The sequence below is a fragment of the Elaeis guineensis genome, chromosome 2, assembly GCF_000442705.2.
Source record: "Elaeis guineensis isolate ETL-2024a chromosome 2, EG11, whole genome shotgun sequence".
Classification (NCBI taxonomy): Eukaryota; Viridiplantae; Streptophyta; class Magnoliopsida; order Arecales; family Arecaceae; genus Elaeis; species Elaeis guineensis.
Window position 1 is genome coordinate 78829585 of NC_025994.2, and position 18724 is coordinate 78848308.

An 18724-nucleotide genomic window follows, 5' to 3' on the forward strand; every position below is an offset into this window, starting at 1 on the left:
GACCTGCTGTGCCAGCAAGTCAAATTGCTCCGTGCCGACCGTCGCCGTCGGAGGAGGAGAGAGGCTGGGAAACAGGAGGGGAGGCCGGAGCCTGAGATCTGGCCGCGGAGGCCGTGGACCGTCGTGTGGACGCCTTGCGTGAGGCATCGAGCGTGGATCTCACAGGGAAAAATTAGGAGTGGGTGTCGGAGAAACGATCGGAGGCGGCTCCGTTGAACACTCCTTTAAGAACAAGGGTACCGCGAAGGTTCAACCCCTTCCTCTAGCGCCAATCCTGTTGGTGCAAAAATCTGCTTGCGCCAGAGAAGCTGGAGTCGGAGAAGCCACGGTCGCCGCCGGGACCTGCAAAGGAAGTCTAACCGGAGGTGGGGTTGCTCCGGCAAGACCCTCCGACGCTCAAGTCAGTTCTCTGCCTCAACAAGAATGGAGTGCTCGAACGGAGAATTTAGCAGAGTTTTGAGATAAGAAATGAGCTTAGAGAATAGCGTATCTGGGTCCCCCTTTTATAGACGAAGGAAGCAACGAATTGATGGTGATGTTTGTAACCGTCTGGCAGTGGACTGCCCAAGGTCAGACGGAGTTTGCTGCGAAGCGTAGTGGAACGGACCCGTGGCTATCGCTGGGTGTGCCACGTGAGTCTGCCGCATGAAGTGGGGCGGCGTTTTGCCGTCGTGACTTGCCAGTGGATGAGAGAATCGCGCAGTATCCGTTGCAGGAGGTGGAGCAGGATCGTGGCCGTTTATCGTGGCTGGTCAGGTAGTAATGGAGCCGCACGGGATCCGTCATGGGGAGTGGAGCAGTGCTGCGATCGTTACTGCGGCCTGTCAGGGAGTGGTGGAGCTGCGCGGAATCTGCCGCAGGAAATGTAGTAGAATCGTGGCCGCGATCGTGGCCTGGGAGTGCTGATACTGATCTGTCGGCTGAAGTTCGGCAGTGGTCATAGTCCGGCCACCGTAGAGGTCCGGATGAAGACTGTCTGCAGCCGTTGGAATCGAGGACGGAGCCCGGCTCCCGTAGGAGTCCGGGCGAAGTTTTCCTGCAGTCAAGGTTAAAAGCGAAGTCCGGCTCCCGTAGGAGTCCGGACGGAGCTTACCAGCAATTAACGTTGAGGACGGAACCCGGCTCCCGTGGGAGCCCGGGTGGAGTCTGCTCGCAGCTGAAGTTATCGACGGAGTCCGGCTCCCGTAGGAGTCCGCCCGGCTCCCGTAGGAGTCCGGTCGCAGTCTGCCTTGCAGTCGTTGGAGTCGAGGATGGAGCCCGGCTCCCGTAGGAGTCCGGGCGAAGTTTTCCTGCAGTCAAGGTTAAAGGCGAAGTCCGGCTCCCGTAGGAGTCCGGACGGGGCTTACCAGCAATTAATGTTGAGGACGGAACCCGGCTCCCATGGGAGTCCGAGCGAAGTTGTCGTGTAGTCGATGTCGGCGGTGGAGCCCGGCTCCCGTAGGAGTCCGGGCGGAGTCTGCTTGCGGCTGAAGCTGTTGGAGTTCTTTGGTGACGGAGCCCGGCTCCCGTAGGAGTCCGGGTGAAGTTGTCGTGTAGTCGATGTCGGCGGCGGAGCCCGGCTCCCGTAGGAGTCCGGGCGAGTCTGCTTGCGGCTGAAGCTGTTGGAGTTCTTGGTGACGGAGCCCGGCTCCCGTAGGAGTCCGGGTGAAGTTGTCGTGTAGTCGATGTCGGCAGCGGAGCCCGACTCCCATAGGAGTCCGGGCGGAGTCTGCTTGCGGCTGAAGCTGTTGGAGTTCTTGGTGACGAAGCCCGGCTCCCGTAGGAGTCCGGGTGAAGTTGTCGTGTAGTCGATGTCGGCGGCGGAGCCCGGCTCCCATAGGAGTCCGGGCGGAGTCTGCTTGCGGCTGAAGCTGTTGGAGTTCTTGGTGATGGAGCCCGGCTCCCGTAGGAGTCTGGGTGAAGTTGTCGTGTAGTCGATGTCGGCGGCGGAGCCCGGCTCCCGTAGGAGTCCGGGCGGAGTCTGCTTGCGGCTGAAGCTGTTGGAGTTCTTGGTGACGGAGCCCGGCTCCCGTAGGAGTCCGGGTGAAGTTGTCGTGTAGTCGATATCGGCGGCGGAGTCCGGCTCCCGTAGGAGTCCGGGCGGAGTCTGCTTGCGGCTGAAGCTGTTGGAGTTCTTGGTGACGGAGCCCGGCTCCCGTAGGAGTCCGGGTGAAGTTGTCGTGTAGTCGATTCCACTGAGGACTTCGGCTGTGGGTATTTTATACCCAACACTATTAGTTATTATAACCAATATATATTGACAAAAAGTTATATAAAATATCAAAAAGTCATATATATTATTCAGGATGTCATATTTATTCACAGAAAGTCATATATATTATTCAGAATGTCATATATATTCACAGAAAGTCATATAAAAAGCATTAGGAAGTCATATATGTTATTCAGGATGTCATATCTATTTATAAAAAATTATATATATTGTTTAAGATATCATATATTGTCATGCCTCTGATCAAGAATAAAAATTAAAATAAAATTTGAGGAATATAAACAGTCGCCGCATACCTACAGAGTGCTGGCATGCAAGGCTTCTAATCTGGCAAAACTCAATATAATATGCAAAATAGTATACTCCAAGCAATGGTAATAATAGAATAACTAACCAATTCCTATCTTAATTTTTAACTTTGGCTTTACTGTAATCCATATCATTTTTACATAGCATTGTCAAGTATAACTATTCCAAAAATAACCATCTTTTACAAACTGTCCTCGCCTTTATACATAACTCCCAAAATACCAAGTTCTAATCTTCAAAAATAGTCTTTGAATCTAAAAATCATAAATGAAAGTTTGTGAGCTTCACGACTCAGTAAGTAACAGATACATCTATAAAACAGATCTAAATCATGATGATATATAGTTCAAATATATCATAAGGATGCAATATCAATCTGATCAAGATCAAAATCATAAAATTAAAGACATCTGAAATACAGTCTCACGTCAACTTTGCTATAATATGAAAATCAGTTATAGCACAAAAGTTATATATATATTTATATATATATATATATATATATATATATATATATATATATATTATATATATATAGTTCCATCACACTATATTTAAGCATGGATGCCTACTTCTTTTCGCTCTCAGCCCTTACTGTAGTGTCATAATTACCCCTCTAGCAAGAGATCTTAGCTAGAAAAGACCACGCTTTCCTCCATGGTGGGGATCTTAGGTCTATACGTATGCCTCATGGTGGGCATCTCAAATCTACACTTACGTCTCATGGTGGGTATCTCAAGTCTACGTTTACGTCCTATGGTGGACATCTCAAGTTTGGACATTATACATAGTAGGCTGAAAGTCAGATGAAATATATATTAATAACTACTTATAAGTCAAAGATTTTTTTTTTTTTCAATATATTTTTTATACGGCTTCAATATAACTTGATACAACTTGATACTACTATGATTCATATATTTCAACAAGCTATAATCATAATTTATTAAGTCTGATCTAATCATAGCATGTAAAGTCATTTAGTTCAACTCATAAGATTCAATTCACTAATCAATGTATCATAGTATATATATTCCAACTTGAAAATAAATTAAGTGATTCACATCATGTCAAGGAGATGATATACAGTAATTTTATGCACAATCATATCTAATTGCATATATAATAGTCTGTATCATTTCAGATAAATAGAATGATTATTACTTGATTCAGATGGATCATGATAAATATAAGTGTCGTTATTATAATTTGTATCATGTCATAGAAGTGATATATAACAATATCATGCATAATCAAATCTGAATGTCTTTATAATAATTGATATCATTTTAACTGAATATGATGATTCTTATTTGATTTAAGTTGATCATGATAGCATATCAGGAATACTTACAATAGTTGGTATCATATCAAACGATGACATAAAGATCCATTTAATTTTGATTGATTATAAAATATAACTGTTACTTACCTCAAGATATCGTAGCTAAATAATTAATCACTCCACCGTAGTTTCTCAAAACTTGATAATCTACAACCACGACTAAGTTAACCCATCGTAATAATGTTTTGAACTACTTTCTAAAAATATTCTCAACCTTCGTAAGCTTCTAATCCTCAGAATTGCTATATTTTGGAGGAAAAGAAAGAAAAAGAAGAGAGAGGAAACAATAACCTCTTTTTCATCTTTTCCTTTCACAAGAGCCCATTTTCACTAATTATTTATCCTATCTAGATTTATCCAAAATTTTTCAAATTTCATCCTTAAGTTAACTCATAAGCCAATATCCTCCTATTAAAATTTTAGCTTAAATTATCAAAGATAAAATTTACAGGTTACAACAAGGTAGAACAAATCCACCCATAAAACAAACCATCCCTATTTTCAAAATTTCTCTATTACAATACTTTTTAATTTCTGTTTTCATTATTCAACTACTCATCCCATCATCTATTAACTAATTTATAATAGAAATCAACTACATACTACATTTACTATTAACTTCTAATTGAAAGCAATCCAAACAAATATAAAGGATGGTTAATCTTATCCGCTAACGAGCTGACCTACAGTAGCGACACAACACACGATAGCTACAAGAGGAAGAAGAGAAGGGAAGGGAAAAAAAAAAAGAGAAGGAGAGAGGAAGAGAGAGATGGAGAGAGATTTTCCATTCTTTTTTTTCTTTCTTTCTTTGCTGTTTCTTTTTCTTTCTTTGCTTTTCCTCTTTCCCCACCCACTCATGCACACATCCACGCATGCACACACGAAAAGAGGGAGGAAGAGATAGAGGGTTTCTCCTCTAGTCTTCTTCTCTTTCTTTCCTTCTTCTTTGTCCACCCAAACAACACACACACATAATAGGGAAGAGGGGGAAGCGGGCAAGGGAGAGAGAGATAGAGATAGAGAAAGAAAGATTTCTCCCCCTTTTTCTTTCTTTCTTTATTTTTTTTGCTTCTTCTCCTTCTTCCTTTATTTTTCTTCTTCTCCATTTTCCACTCGCACAACACACACACGCACATAGTGAGGGAGCTTGGGAGATAGAGAGAGAGAGAAAAAGAGAGAAAGAGGGTGCAGGAGAGGGAGAGAGGGTGCGGGAGAAAGTGGGGGAGAGAGAGAATGCGGAAGAGAGGGGCTTTTGTTCCACAAAATAGGGGAGAGAAAGAGAGGGGGTTTAGGTTCTTTTCTTTCTTCTCTTTTTTTTTCTTCGGTGGGGGGCACGCGATTGCCCTTTTGAGAAGCTAGGGTCCGCAACCTCCTGCATCCCATGTGGCATGGAAAAAGGTTGGGTCTCACATATATATTCACAAAAAATTATATATATTGTTCAAGAAATTATACAGGTAACAGAAAGTCATACATATTATTCAAAATATCATAAATATATAGGAAGTCATATATATTATTCAGAATGTCATATGTATTTATGGAAAGTCATACAAGGCATCAAAAAATAATAATATTGTTTCTTCTTTGTTCTATGAAAAAAAGATATTTTCGTCATTGAAAATTAAAGAAAAAAAATTGAGCGGTATTAAATGTCTGTCTGCGCTACATGCTCCAATGTGATTGGACGGTGTGCACTCTTATTGCACTACATGTAGTGCACAAAGACTTTCTCTACTATTTCAATACAACTGAAGACAAAGCTGGAAATAGACTCAAGCTAGTCTAAAATTCATCGGACCAGACCGATTTTAGGTCTGGCTAGGAGTTAGGCCCGAACAATATCAGACCATATTTGGACATAGAAATAGAGTCTATTTTTTTAGGCCAGGCTCGGGTATACAATTGGGCCGACCCCTGCATAGCCTGCACTTGAGCTTGAATTTAGGCCGAACACTTAGGCGCAGTTGATTTCATTTGAGCCGGCTAGACCAAAATGACAAAATCACTAGAATTAGCTAAAGAGGGATGGAATCACAAATGAAAGCATCTATCCGTTATTTTCAAGCCTAGGGTTCTTGATTTCTCCTCTCCACCTCTACTTCCAATAAAAGGGCAAAAGGCAGAAGAAAGGAGGAAGACAAGAAAAAAAAGAGGGTAGGCATCATAATTCAAACCGATTGTCTTACTCTTTATCTCTCACCAACTCTCTATTCTATTATGTTCACACCTCTTTCATTTTCTATTCCATTACTCTACCTCCCCATCGCTGTTAGTCACTTACTTCTCCTTTGCTGAAAATAAAGAAAAAATAAAATAAAAATAAAAATAAAGAGCTGTACCTCACGATCCAGGCCCCTGGATCTCCGCTTGCTTCTCTTTCCCTATAGTGACTATGAAATTAAACCAGTGGTAGTGGTACAAGTAATACACCCATGTGCTAATTTATTTCCATTGATTTTTTTCTATTTTTTATTTTTATTCTCTTTGACATCAGCCTTGACTCCTATATGGTAGTTTTTTTTTTTCTTTTTCTTTTTTTATTTCAAAGCCAAGAAGGGTTACTTTGACAACCAAAGTACAATTCTTTTCCATGCACAAAAAGGAGGTTGTTATCCATAAATTGGAGACTTTTAAGATTGGTGAAATTTTGATTATTATAGACCCCTTAAATAAGCCCAATGGTCCCAACTTGCTTAAGAAGACTACCCAACACATCTGTTGCCAAAATCAAAAGAGCCAGTGATAGTGGATCTCTGTCTCAAATGTTGCTTATGTTTGACCCATTTCCTAGGTGAACCATTAATGAGAATGGCCACCATTTTGAAATAGGAGATCATGAAGCCACGAGATCCTTTTTTAAAAAAGTCTCTGGCTTGCATTACAAAGAGAAGGAATTTCCAATTAGTCTTATCGAATATCTTTTCAACATCAAGTTTGCATCAGACTCCTTTACTCCCAATTATATCGTACTAAGCCAGAATCTAATTTGCACTCACAAATTTTCAATAATTGAGAGACCTTTTATGAATGTAGAGTGTGATTCATCCACCAGCATGAGAAGAAACTTTGCCACCAAGTGGCCAAAGTATTTCCGATGATCTTGTAGAGCTTGTTATAAGCAACCTAATAGGCCACAGATCGTGAAAAGTGATGAGACCATCTCTTTTACAGTTTAGCATTGCCTCTATCTTAGAAACTTCAACCTTAATTAATTTAAGAGGCAACATGGAAATTTTATGCAAGTTAATCCTTAATCTGAAGCACCTTCAAAAGCCAGAAACACTGCTTTAACAGCAAAAGCAGTTCTCTTGTTTCTGGCATAGAAAAGGAGGGATAAAGTGAGGGCTCTTGATCTCATCAAACCAAGGATTATCACCCATATCTTAAAAGAGCTGATTATGGGCCAAGCCTCGGACTTAAACTCTATTCATTGTTAATTGGGCTTCAGATCGGCTGTACATAAAATTTGATATTTTCTGGGTCCAAGCCCAGCCCATGATCAGGTCTACAGTTACCTTTGACAAGCCCATCATGCTAAGACATCAGTGACCAATTAAAATAACAAGGTTGGAGAGAGGGGAACACCTCCTAGATGTTCAAAAGAAAACTACACCTGTTATGCTAAAGTTCTAGTAGCAGCAAGACTCAAATATGCATCAGCCATTATTTTCATTAACATCATCTTTGATTCATACGATTTGCTAGAGATAGATGATGTTTTCACCCATTGATGGGAACATGCTAGCTGTGCATTTTTACGGATGGCAGCAACGACAGATGAAAAAAAAAAATTCTGTAAGTTATCAGAGCTAATCTGCAGCTTCCATTTAGTTGTGAAGGAAAAAAGCAAAACAAAACTTAATATTATTATTATCACTTTCCAATTTCACAGAGGATTGTCTCAGGGAAAGGCATGAGTTATAGAAATATTCTTAATATTTCTATAACAAGGCTGATGACAGCAGTCCTCTCAACAAAATATTGACCTCATGCTGAATGCCTAGGACCTTAAATGATCTGTTATAACAGCTCTCATATGCTATTAAAGGAATCTATGACCGAGAAAAGACGCCTATATTTCAAGTTGACAAACTCAGCAATATTTATGCAGAGATCAGATAGCAATTTTGTTTATGAATTTAAACATCCAAATTCTCTATCTTCCTCGTTCTCAAAATATTATATTTCTCCGTTTCTCTTCTTTCTCAATTTGTAGGTCACAATCTTTTGATCTTCAACTTCATGATGGATGATAAGGGATCTTTTTTTTATGAATCATATATTTGATAAACTTTATAATTAGATTCTCTGCAAAGATTATGATCTCTACTATTCACATAAATTAGAGGATGAAAGACCTAGTCATGAAATCTGTTGGCCCATCTTTACAATGGAAGCTGTCTTTTGGTGATAATGATGATGGCCTTTCTCTATCATCTGCCGGTTACTCATTAATTGGAGCATTGTCCATTTTGCTTCAAATATATAGCATTGAAGGAGATTCCATACACAACTATAGATTCTCATTTTGATGAGTTCCAAAGAAGATGCCTGCAAACTCCAAGATGAACTTTTGTTATATTATACTCTTACGTTTTAAGTGTCTTAATTAAGAATATGCAGCGTTGATTTGACTGGTTCGATTAGCATTTAGCAAAATTTAAAAGTCAGAAAAACTACGCGTGTGAATGTATAGAATAGATACTGAGTATGCTTTTCCTCTACTATGTAATCAATTTCCTCTTGTACTAAATTTGTCTGTCGCAGGAATGAATTCAAGTAAGAAAGGGATATCGATAGGTACCACTTCATCCCAGACAATCCCTTTGTATATCCTTTTTCCCAATTTTTACTGCTTCTGTAACAATGCTAGAAATAAAAAAAAAATTGCTTGATGAAAACTAACTAAAAGCTTACTAGGTTTTAGCAACTAAAACAAAATGGCATGCTATCAGATTTAGTAACTTTGCTAGGTTTTTTATCTACGGGAATGTGTTGAGATGTGACTGGCATGAATATTTGTTTTCCTCAAAAAATATTAGTGCTACCATTTGTTTTCTTTGACAAAATGTGCACTTTACATCTTATCCGTGTCTTTGGTGCAATTTATCTTCTTTATAGTGTAAGTTGATTATGTTCCACTAAATTCCTAATGGCATGGGTACATGGTGAACGATCATATTTTCTTTCAGATGGATTGGCTAAAAGGTATCCTTAAAAAAAAAAAAAAATTGTGTTAGGTAATTTTATGTTGAGAATTTCCTCATATTCAGGGCTCTCATGGCTTCAAGTAAGCTAGACTGTTGTTAGTGTCAAACATTTGAGATGACCGTTCACGTGTGATGGTAATAGTTTGAGAGAAAGGTTTATGAAAATATACTTTCAAGCATGCTCAATAACAGTTGCTAGATTGTTAAGGATGATGCTCATCGATGAGTATGCCTTCCATTATGCCATTAAAGATACTTAATCAACTATGGCAATTAGGTGATGAAACATAGAACAATATAGAGAAATTCATTTATAATTTTTGAAGAGTCTTGCAACATTTTTTTCATCAATGCTCTAATTTTTTTTTCTTTTATCTCTTCTTTTTCAGTTAAAGGTTGTCACATCCCAAACCGACTACATAATAGATATCGCATACTTACAAAATGGACCTTGCAAGCATGCAAGGCTATAGATTAAATCATAAAAATTTAAAATAGTAATAGTAAGTCTTCAATCCTCAAATATTAATTTAATAAAAATCCAATTAAATCATTTTTTTATAGAAAATATCTTTATATAATATAAATCATAATATTTCATCTGATTCAAATATCCAAATTAAATTGAACTTAGTTAAACTGGACTAAGCTAGAAATCTGAATAATTCAAATATATCTAGACGATCTGGTGTACTCACCCAAATCCAAAAGAATTATGATTAATAATTTAAAAAATAAAAAAAAAGAATAATGAGCTATACTACCCCTGTAAGCAATAAAACATATCAAAATAGAGTCTAAACCTGTTAAGCAAATAAATCTTATAATATTGACTGAGAGGAACAAATATCAAATAATACATATCTCTTTGTAAATAATTATTTTTCATAAACTGATAGTGAATTAACCATCAAGCTATGGCTATGTAACCTAGTTGTGTAGATCTGATAACAGAAATACATTGCACAAAGTGCTAGATAATAGATATCACTATTTTAGTCATTGATGGCTCAATATTAAAATTAATTTTTCGAATTATAAGTCGATAGGTCCAATATATAATTCACATTCACAAAACCATGTCATAGCCATGTTGAGAATATATATATAATCAATTTCACAAATACAAGTCAAGTTTTTTAAATTCATTTCTTAAAGTACATCACATAAATTATTTTCAATGATAAAATAATATATGCTCGACTCATTTATTAAACAAAAAATAGAAAGCATAAATCAAATTAAATAACTAATTATAATTTTAAAAAATCATTCAAAAGTGCACTAGAAGAATTAGGTTACTTTTTTCATCATGCTTTAAAATCCAACTTTAGTCAAGTAGATCAAACACACCTATTTAAAACCATTAAAATTCAATTAATTTTATGATCAACATTTTAGAAACACATCAAATAAGAAACCCTATAAAATTCAAATGGATCACCGGAGCAAAATAATCCAATTAGGAGTATGACTAGAGATGACTTTATACTCGAATCAAGATAAGTCAAGCATAGATCAATCAAATGGCAAAGCCTAAGAGTCTAAAATCTATCAATTTGAATAATTTTCATACCATTAAAGGTTAAAATGGGATATAAGAATACCACAATCGAGAATAATCAAATCTAATAGAATGTCATAGGAGCCAAAGTAGAAGTCCGATGGCAATGATTTGAGAATACTCCGAGTTGCAAGAAAAAAATTTTGGGGTCATTTGCCCACTAGAGAGAAACAAGAAGTTTGGAAAGAGAAAAAAATCAAATAAGATTGAGAAACATTATAGATAGAGAAAATTAGAGAAAGAAATATGATAGAGAAAGATCAAGTAAGATGATTAAAATAAAAAAATAAGAGAGAGAAAGAGAAGGAAGAGAGATAAAATCTCTCTCCTTTTCTTTTTCTCTCCGTTTCTTTTTTTTTTTTTTGTTACCCTTTTTCTCCTTCTTCTCTTTCTTTTTTTCTTCTTCTTCTCTTTGGCGGAACAGGGGATGAATTCTTGGTGTTTTGAACCAGGTGGAGGAGTTGCAGTGGTGGCTGCAAACCGGAGGACCGGTGACAAGAGACCACCAGCGGTGGCGGCATGGCGGTCAGCGACAAAAAGAACAAAAAAGAAATAAAAACAGGGGTTTCGGCCTCCAGCCTTTTCCCATGATCCTCCGACGATGGGACTCCGGCGACGGCCGAGAGTGACAAAGGGGACAAGTGCCCATCTCCGGCAACGAGCGCCGGCAGCAAGAAAGCCCCAACAAAAAGAGAAACGTGCCCGATAATCACATCTAGAAAAAACAGGGGAAGAGGATTTTCAGCGGAATCCAACCTTCTTCCACCGAAATCTGTGTCGAAGGTTGTGGTCCATGGTCGGCCTAGAAGAGGGAGAAAAGGAATCAATAGATAGAGACGTCATTACCTCTTTCCCGGCAAGGATCGTCGATGGCGATAAAGAGCTCAATACAAAGCACCACGAGCGGAAAAAAAAAAACAAAGAAACAAGATAAAAGGAAGAGAGAGAAATGGCTTTTGGTGCGATTCTTCTTGGGTGGCCATGGGAGAGTTTTATAGGGTTGAAATCGTCTTACATGTCGGAGTTTGAGAAGGAGAAAGACTTTGCCGCCGCCTCCGCTTTCTCGATTCAAATATGGAAACAGGCCTGCGGGCCTTCAATTGGCGCCGCGCCAAGCTGCAAGGCTGGCCCACTTGACCCATGGCTGGGCCTTACAGGGGCACCTAGTTATCAATGGGAAAAGAAATTGAGCAATTGTGGAGCTTGTAGGTCACATCTCCTGATGCAGAAGTTAGATTCTCAAGATGAGCATAGGTGTTATGAAAGCTCTCTGTTCTTATATTTGGTTTTATCTCGCTAACTACAAATGACGATGTTAAAAGTTCTCCATAAAGATATTTTCTGCGGCATTGTCATTTTTGCAGTCACATATTTCTTTTTCCCTTCCTCTCCAGGTGCATCAGCATGTATTGGAGGATTCCTTTCGGCATGTCTTTTATTCTGTCTCTGTCGATTCCGGAATAAAACACTTCTCAACTCTTCGTCTGGAAGAAGAAATCAGACAATGCAGTAAACATTGGAGCCTTTTTGGAAAGACACGGATCCTTCACTCCAAAAAGATACAAATATTGTGATGTTAGAAAAACAACCAAATCATTTCGTGGCAAACTAGGCCAAGCTGGTTACGAGACTGTATTCAAAGATAATGTGGACAATGGTTGTTTGATGGCTGTGAAAATCTTAAGTCGCTTCAAAGGCAATGGGAAGGAATTTGTCAATGAGATTGCTAGCGTCAGAAGGATCTCCCTTGTGAACATTGTCAGTCTTCTAGGATCTTGCTCGGAGGGTTCCAAAAGGGCTCTCATCTATGAATTTATGCCTAATCGATCACTGGAGAAGAACATCTACTCAGAATACCGGCGACGACTCTTGGGTTGGAAAAAATGTGCCTATAGGAATGGGCACTGCCAGAGGTTTAGAGTACCTGCATCGTGGGTGCAACACACGTATAGTACATTTTGATATGAAACCTCACAATATCCTGCTGGACCAAGAATTTTGTCCTAAATATCTGATTTGGGGTTGGCTAAGTTGTGCCCGCCAGAAGTTTGCATACTTTCCATGGCAGATGCAAGAGGAACAATAGGCTATGTTGCCCCCTGCAAGCAGATCCCTCTTGATGACACTTGGTCAGAAAAGCTGGAAAGAATAAACCATCTGAATCTATCAGCCAAACAAGCAAGAAGGTCAAGCATGCATGATACTTCTTTTCCAGAAAAAAATATATTCTACTGGTTCAAAACCAAATTTGTACGTCACCAAAGTATGATCATTCTACGTTGTCTACTTTCTGGCAACCAACAGAGAATCATAAAAGCATTTTAGTATTACTAGTCCATTGCAGCAATTCATTCTTTTATTGTTTTCTATCAAGCCTCTTTGTTTTTAAAGTGAAGCTGAAGGGGGACTTGTTATACAAGACATGCACCGATCTATCCTTTGAGTATACATGCACCTCCTGGATGTCTTGGATTGTTGGCCACTCTGGGCTGGCCCTTCGGCAAATCTTTCTTATCAGTTCCATGGCTGCACCGGATCTCCATCTCCAGATGAGCTGTATGTACTCCTTTGATCAGTAAGTATGACGGAAGCGATTTCATCTCATGGTCGACCAGTTTCATCCTCTTCAAAGACTGAACATTCTCCATCACTTGCAATTTCGGGCAATCGTCGACCTCGAGGGTTGTGAGCGCAGGGAGGTCCGAAACTTTGTGCAGTTTGCGAGCACCAAGTATATCCAATTCTTTGAGTGAAAGGAGGTTCTCAATTGTTGTTAGGCTGGCGGCATTCCATATCCCCAATTTTGTGAGGGAGGTTGCGTGGAGCAGGAGACCCTCGGGAAGAGACATCAACTTGGGGCAATTAACAAGGTACAGATACTTGAGACATGGCATTGCTTGTGTTCCTTTATCCCAATGCCATTCCTGCCAATTAGGCATTCTAAGAAACTGTAGGAACTTCAGCTTGGGAAATGCATACTTGGAGGTATCTACCGCTGCTCTGCCACCGCCACTACTAGTGCTGCTAGTACCCACCGAAAATTCAGGTCCAACATCTGTGACTGATTCAGCATTCCAGATGTCAAGATCTTCTAGATTAGGGAGCAGTCCGCAAGGCGGAAGCCGCTCACAGTACCTGCAACCATATAGATTTAACCTCCTCAAATTTGGAAAAAGAATTGATGTTGATGAAGATGTCTCTACCATCCATTTTGGAACTCACGACCGAAGTAATACTCGATCCACAGTCGTTCCAGGGAAGGTGGAGGTCGAGCTCTTCAAACATCTCCTCAATTCCCCTCATCTCTTCCTCGCTGGGTTGAAGATCTGGAGTGCAATGTAGCCTGAGTGACGTAAGCTTAGGCTTGTTTCTAAGTTCGGCTACTCTTGCCTGGAGCGGCTGGATACAACGCTCCAACCTACCGATTGAAGAGATCCGTGAGACACGAGAGGGATCTCAATTCTTCAATCTGCACCATCCCTCTGTCCGGTTGCTTGGCGGACTAAATTCTCTCAGAGTATGAAGATTTTGAAGCCTTCCTAGCCCTGCCGGCATCCCAACCACCTTCGTAAAATCAAGATCGAGACTCATTAGGTTGTGTAAATTCACGATATTGTTAGGAAGGCGAGAAAGGTACCGACAATTCTGCATTTTCAAGTACTGTAGAGTTCTGACATTCCCGATGGTTTCCGGTATCGCGGTTATCTTGGTATGTGAGATATCTAGCCCTTGTAGATTTCTGAGATTCCCTATGGTTTCTGGAATCATGCTTATCTTAGTATATTGAGATATTCAGGTACCTCAGGTGTATGAGGTTATCCAAAGAAGGTGGCAATCTTTGAATTGCCGAGAAAGACACATCCAGCACTCTTAAACGAGAAAGTTTATTAAATATAACATTTATCCAAGTCTCAGACATCAAAACTCCCTGTCCATATTAGGGTTCTCAACGAGTTTTGTTTTATGAAGACATCAAGGATTTCCTTCATTCTATTGTCTGTAATTCCAGAGTCTGTCACATACACCCGACGCAGCTTCATCGGCCATTACTGCTGCCTATCTTGTGCACCCTTGTGACAACTGAGCTATCATCTCGTGCCATATATCGAGCAAGACAGTGTAGGAGGTCATGCATCTGGCATGCGTAAGTATCATATGGCTGCAGAAGATTTCGCATGATCAACTCTCTGTAGTACTCTTTTGCTGTCTCTTTCCATAGTCGAACTCCCCTCAGCTTTCACGAATCCCTCGGCAATCCAAAGTTGAGTAATATAATGCATATTAAGTTATGGTCTTCAGGAAATAATGAGCAGTATATAAAACATTGCTTTAGATAGCTTGGTAGGTCTTCGTAGCTCAAATATAATGCTCCCTTAACCTCCTCAGGAAGCCCAGATGTAGACCATGCAGTGCTTTCAAGAACTCTATTCCAAGCTCTCCCGGTCCTCTCCTTCATGCATAGCACCCCTGCAACCGCTTTAATGGCTAGAGGAAGGCCATCACATTTCTTAACAATCTCCATCCCTGTGTCCTTGAGATGCTGGATCTCTCCCCTCCTCTCCTGTCAAGGCCACCTTCTTGCAAAGCAATATCCAACTATCCCCTAAAGATAGCTTTTGACATGATGGATTTTCACTGCCGACATCTGCATCGCGATCTGTTCATTTCTTGTAGTAACAAGGATCCTACTGCCAGCAGCACAATTTTTTAATGTGTTACATAACAAGTCACACCAAACCTTTGCAGTCCAAACGTCGTCAAGAACAAGAAACAAACTTCTTACCCCCCAAGACTGCTCTCGACTTTGGGCTCCAGCCAGGACTTGCTCTGATTCCCCAGCAAGATCATGCCTTGATGCCGTCATAGATATCTTTCAGCAAAGTTTATGTCATCAAAGTCTTGCGATACACACACCCACTTCTTCACTGAGAACTCTCCTGAATCATTGGGTCATTATATATCCTTTTAGCAAGTGTGGTCTTGCCAATCCCCCCTGCACCCAGAATTGCAAAAACAAGAATGGTTCTCCCGTCTGTCATCCCTTAACTATGCAAGTCAACCAAGCACCGAGTGGTGCTCTTCCAATTTCAGATCCCTACCAATATCAATCTCACCTACAGGAGATGTCTTGCGACTCTTTTGAGATGTCACTTCTTGGCTTGATAGGGGAACTGATTTGGAGACTGAATTCAAACCCCCCTTCTCGAGATCTTCTCAAGTCTCATATTGAGTTCTCTAAGTTTCGTGCCAAAACTCATGAGCAACTAGAGGCTTTCGGAAGCAAGACAGAAGGGGAAAGGGGAAAGCATACCGAAGAAGTGGAGGGAAAACCTTCACCACACTTGTCCGGCCTCGATGCGGACAGAGGTCGAGGATGTCGTCGGCATCGTACATAAAATCCTTGAGCTGCTTGATCCAGTCATCAATGGCCTCATCACTGATGCTCCTCCTCTCGGCATCCGCAAGAACTTTGTTGATCATACGGAGCTCGTCTTTAAGCTTTGTATCTCGCCCGGCACACCCAAGAGCATGTCAACCTCTTTCTTCACCAACTCGACCCAGTCGTTCAGCAAAACTGAAGACGAAGGCCTCCAATATCATCGCCATCTTCTTCCTGGACTGGTTGGGACTGGGGCCAAAGGAAGAGAGCTAGATCTGTTTTCTGTCAAAAGGCTATCAGTGACCAGGTCCGGGCATCAATGCGGTAATCTAACACGAGAGAAGAGCAACAGGCATTGACTCCAGAATGCTGTATGGCGCTGACTCCGCAGAGAGCTGTACAGCTCTCGGCCCAAGCCACATCATCCATCACGGGGATGGATAGCTGTTGTGGCAGCAACCGAGGACAGTGCCGTGCAAAACACGCACCGCGCTATCCAAATTCGGCTCAATATCCCCAATAGAAAATTCTGGTCACTCTTTCGCCCGTCGGCACTGCATCGTTTGGAAAGAGACATTACCACGCTTCCAAAACATGACAAAGCGTTCGATTGCACGAGTCTAGTCGGGCCATAATATTATCTTATGAATAAGTTTAGCTAATCCCGATACCTTTCAACGTATTAGGAAAAAAAAAAAAAACATAGATAATAATACTATAAACTCTTTTTTTTTTTTTTCTTTCCACATAATTACATAGGATATCTCAAACCAATAATAATAGTTTAATTAAATAATTAATAAATAAAAATAATCAAACAAGTCACAAAAAAGAGATACTATAATTTTGACGTAAATTTTTTACTATTTAAAATAATAAAATTACTATAAATTTTCTTTAGATCAATTAAAGTCTACGTAAATATATCATCAAGAATAAATTTCAAATTTTATAATAAAAAATAATTATTATCAATAAAATAAATTTTAATAATAAAAAAAGCATAAATCTCATCAAATATATGAATATTTAAAATAATTAATGGAGAAGTCTTTTCAAAGATCGAAACTATTCAACTTGTAGCTCTTAATACCGATAACAACATACTGAATTTTTATTAAAATCGAGATGCAATTAAGCATCCAATCTTTTGACAAAAATAATATTATTTTTTATTTTTCTTCTCCCTTTATTTTTTTTTCTCATCGCCTTTGTTTCCACATTGCACAAGGATTGTTTTATGTCCACCACCTCTTTTTTTGCGACAACACTTAGAGCCACACTAACATGTGCCCTACTTGACTCTTCTCCTTTTTTGTTTTATTTTAAACATATGTGGGTTCTATATGAGTAGAGACCATAAAACAAACCTCCATCTCTCGACTCAGATTTCATCAAGCTCGCTTACTTTCTACAAGTAATCAACTTTTCTATGAATAATATTTTAGTCATCATATCTGATCCATTATCATTGATATAAATTTTTTTAAAATAAAATAACTTCATCTCTAAAGCATCTTGAGCCTAATGATATGTCACATTTGTATGCTCAGATCTCGAATGAAGTGTTGGATTTTTTTGAAAGATCGATGGTGCATTGACTGTCATAATAAAGTATATAGTTCTTTTATTCTAAACTCAACCATTATAGAAAACTTTTCATCCATATCCCCATATTTGGTTAGGTCATGAGAAGATGGATGGATAGTCTCCATGCACCATTTAGTTCAAAAAAATTATAGAAAGGATGATGAAAATAGAAAGATTGCCCATCCACCTTGGCCTATCAATTTGCATCCTCCCAAATTGGGAGGATGAAGGAAAGATTGATGGAGCATTGAAGAATAGACCTTCGCATTGACAAAATTATCTCTTATTAGTTTTTTTATAAAACTATAATACTTATCAAATTTTTATTAATATATTATTAATATATATTTTTATATACACTATTATTCATATACTATTAAATTTTATTAGTCATTATTTTAATTTTAGTATATAATTTTTATAATTATAATTAAATAATTAGATTATCTTCTATTTCTGTATTTATATTTATTATTATTAATTAATTATTTATATAATATTAATTAATTATTTAAACTAAATTATAAATTAATTAGTTATTTATATAATTAATTTATTAATAATTAATTTATAAAATCATGCATTAAATTAAATATTTATATAATTTTTTATATAATTATAAATTATAAAGATTTTAAGTTTATACATTGTTTATTTTTTAATATAAATTAGTGTTATAAATTGATAATCATAATATTTTAATTAAAGGGTAGTTTAGTAAAAATATTTTACAAATATTATCCATCCTTCCTCTCATTCCTCCTATACCAAACAGAGGAGAAAATCATTTCTATCCATCTTTCATATTTTACCAAATATATGAGAGGGTGGATGAAAACCTCTTGATCCTTTGCTCCATCCATGACAAGAAAAATGATTTTTAGCGATAACTATAGTGACGGTGGATATGCTGTCGCTAATAAGGGTTTTGACCGACAATAATAGCGACAAAAAAATAAGCCATCGTAAAAAATAAAAAAAATATTTATTAAAATTATTAACGATGGTAAAAAAGAGTATTAGTAATGGCAGGTGCCGTCTCTAATAAAGATTAGTGACAGAAATCATCGTCACAAAAAAATAATTTTTTTTTATGCATTCAACTTAT

The 18724-nt window shown here is 38.6% G+C and overlaps 1 pseudogene; it reads right to left on the reverse strand.

Annotated features, from left to right (window-relative positions):
- Window positions 1-12235: 12235 nt before the first annotated feature.
- Window positions 12236-16420, reverse strand: LOC105058375 (putative disease resistance protein RGA3; annotated as a pseudogene).
- Window positions 16421-18724: the final 2304 nt, after the last annotated feature.